Below are 2500 nucleotides of genomic sequence, written 5' to 3' on the forward strand. Positions count from 1 at the left end.
AAAAAAGGCCTACAGCACCTGGTATTCCCAGGTGGTCTCCCATTCAAGTACTAACTAGGCCCGGAGCTGCTTATCTTTCAAGATCAGACGAGATTGTGCTTGTTCAAGGTGGAGTGGTTGTAGGTATTGGTTTCCTATTGACCTACATCTCTTATACATCTCAAAACCAGCATTGAAGGAAGCCGAAACAAGAGAGATAAAAAAAAAAAAGGCCTACAGCAGCTGGTATTCCCAGGTGGTCTCCCATCCAAGTACTAACCAGGCCTGGCCCTGCTTAGCTTCCAAGATCAGATGAGATTGGCTTATTCAGGGTGGAGTGGCTGTAGGTATTGGTTTCCTATTGACCTACATCTCTTATACATCTCAAAACCAGCATTGAAGGAAGCCGGAACAAGAGAGAAAAAAAAAAGGCCTACAGCACCTGGTATTCCCTGGTGGTCTCCCATCAAAGTACTAACCAGGTACGTCCCTGCTTAGCTTCAAAGATCAAACGAGATTGGGCTTGTTCAGAGATGTGTGGCTGTAGGTATTGGTTACCTATTGACCTACATCTCTTATAATCTCAAAACCAGCATTGAAGGAAGCCGGAACAAGAGAGAAAAAAAAAAGGCCTACAGCACCTTGTATTCCCAGGTGGTCTCCTATCCAAATACTAAAAAGGCCAAGCCCTGCTTAGCTTCCAAGATCAGATGAGATTGGGTTTATTTAGGGTGGTGTGGCTGTAGGTATTGGATTCCTAATGAACTACATCTCTTATACATCTCAAAACCAGCATTGAAGGAAGCCGGAACAAGAGAGAAAAAAAAAAGGCCTACAGCACCTGGTATTCCCTGGTGGTCTCCCATCCAAGTACTAACCAGGCCTGGCCCTGCTTAGCTTCCAAGATCAGATGAGATTGGCTTGTTCAGGGTGGAGTGGCTGTAGGTATTGGTTTCCTATTGACCTACATCTCTTATACATCTCAAAACCAGCATTGAAGGAAGCCGGAATAAGAGAGAAAAAAAAAAGGCCTACAGCACCTGGTATTCCCCGGTGGTCTCCCATCAAAGTACTAACCAGGTACGGCCCTGCTTAGCTTCCAAGATCAAACGAGATTGGGCTTGTTCAGAGATGTGTGGCTGTAGGTATTGGTTACCTATTGACCTACATCTCTTATAATCTCAAAACCAGCATTGAAGGAAGCCGGAACAAGAGAGAAAAAAAAAAGGCCTACAGCACCTTGTATTCCCAGGTGGTCTCCTATCCAAATACTAACCAGGCCAAGCCCTGCTTAGCTTCCAAGATCAGATGAGATTGGGTTTATTCAGGGTGGTGTGGCTGTAGGTATTGGATTCCTAATGAACTACATCTCTTATACATCTCAAAACCAGCATTGAAGGAAGCCGGAACAAGAGAGAAAAAAAAAAGGCTTACAGCACCTGGTATTCCCCGGTGGTCTCCCATCAAAGTACTAACCAGGTACGGCCCTGCTTAGCTTCCAAGATCAAACGAGATTGGGCTTGTTCAGAGATGTCTGGCTGTAGGTATTGGTTACCTATTGACCTACATCTCTTATAATCTCAAAACCAGCATTGAAGGAAGCCGGAACAAGAGAGAAAAAAAAAAGCCTACAGCACCTTGTATTCCCAGGTGGTCTTCTATCCAAATACTAACCAGGCCAAGCCCTGCTTCGCTTCCAAGATCAGATGAGATTAGGTTTATTCAAGGTGGTGTGGCTGTAGGTATTGTTTTCCTAATGACCTACATCACTTATACATCTCAAAACCAGCATTGAAGGAAGCCAGAACAAGAGAGAAAAAAAAAAAGCCTACAGCACCTGGTATTCCCAGGTGGTCTCCCATTCAAGTACTAACTAGGCCCGGAGCTGCTTATGTTTCAAGATCAGACGAGATTGTGCATGTTTAAGGTGGAGTGGTTGTAGGTATTGGTTTCCTATTGACCTACATCTCTTATACATCTCAAAACCAGCATTGAAGGAAGCCGAAACAAGAGAGATAAAAAAAAAAAAGGCCTACAGCACCTGGTATTCCCAGGTGGTCTCCTATCCAAATACTAACCAGGCCAAGCCCTGCTTAGCTTCCAAGATCAGATGAGATTGGGTTTATTCAAGGTGGTGTGGCTGTAGGTATTGTTTTCCTAATGACCTACATCACTTATACATCTCAAAATAAGCATTGAAGGAAGCCGGAACAAGAGAGGAAAAAAAATGGCCTACAGCACCTGGTATTCCTAGGTGGTCTCCCATTCAAGTACTAACTAGGCCCGGCGCTGCTTATCTTTCAAGATCAGATGAGATTGTGCTTGTTCAAGGTGGAGTGGTTGTAGGTATTGGTTTCCTATTGACCTACATCTCTTATACATCTTAAAACCAGCATTGAAGGAAGCCGGAACAAGAGAGAAAAAAAAAAGGCCTACAGCACCTGGTATTCCCAGGTGGTCTCCCATCAAAGTACTAACCAGGTACAGCCCTGCTTAGCTTCCAAGATCAAACGAGATTGGG

General features: G+C 44.3%; 12 pseudogenes; all 12 read right to left on the reverse strand.

Annotated features, from left to right (window-relative positions):
• Positions 1-6: 6 nt before the first annotated feature.
• On the reverse strand, positions 7-125 carry LOC142116377 (5S ribosomal RNA; annotated as a pseudogene).
• An 85-nt stretch (positions 126-210) lies between these two features.
• LOC142116297 (5S ribosomal RNA) lies at positions 211-328 on the reverse strand (annotated as a pseudogene).
• An 81-nt stretch (positions 329-409) lies between these two features.
• On the reverse strand, positions 410-528 carry LOC142116370 (5S ribosomal RNA; annotated as a pseudogene).
• An 80-nt stretch (positions 529-608) lies between these two features.
• On the reverse strand, positions 609-727 carry LOC142116251 (5S ribosomal RNA; annotated as a pseudogene).
• An 81-nt stretch (positions 728-808) lies between these two features.
• Positions 809-926, reverse strand: LOC142116221 (5S ribosomal RNA; annotated as a pseudogene).
• Positions 927-1007: 81 nt separating this feature from the next.
• On the reverse strand, positions 1008-1126 carry LOC142116326 (5S ribosomal RNA; annotated as a pseudogene).
• An 80-nt stretch (positions 1127-1206) lies between these two features.
• Positions 1207-1325, reverse strand: LOC142116193 (5S ribosomal RNA; annotated as a pseudogene).
• Positions 1326-1406: 81 nt separating this feature from the next.
• Positions 1407-1525, reverse strand: LOC142116364 (5S ribosomal RNA; annotated as a pseudogene).
• A 79-nt stretch (positions 1526-1604) lies between these two features.
• Positions 1605-1723, reverse strand: LOC142116349 (5S ribosomal RNA; annotated as a pseudogene).
• Positions 1724-2008: 285 nt separating this feature from the next.
• Positions 2009-2127, reverse strand: LOC142116127 (5S ribosomal RNA; annotated as a pseudogene).
• Positions 2128-2208: 81 nt separating this feature from the next.
• LOC142116360 (5S ribosomal RNA) lies at positions 2209-2327 on the reverse strand (annotated as a pseudogene).
• An 81-nt stretch (positions 2328-2408) lies between these two features.
• The window catches only part of LOC142116243 (5S ribosomal RNA), a 119-nt pseudogene continuing 27 nt past the window's right edge, over positions 2409-2500 (reverse strand).

Source organism: Mixophyes fleayi, unplaced genomic scaffold (assembly GCF_038048845.1).
Source record: "Mixophyes fleayi isolate aMixFle1 unplaced genomic scaffold, aMixFle1.hap1 Scaffold_1662, whole genome shotgun sequence".
Lineage (NCBI taxonomy): Eukaryota > Metazoa > Chordata > Amphibia > Anura > Limnodynastidae > Mixophyes > Mixophyes fleayi.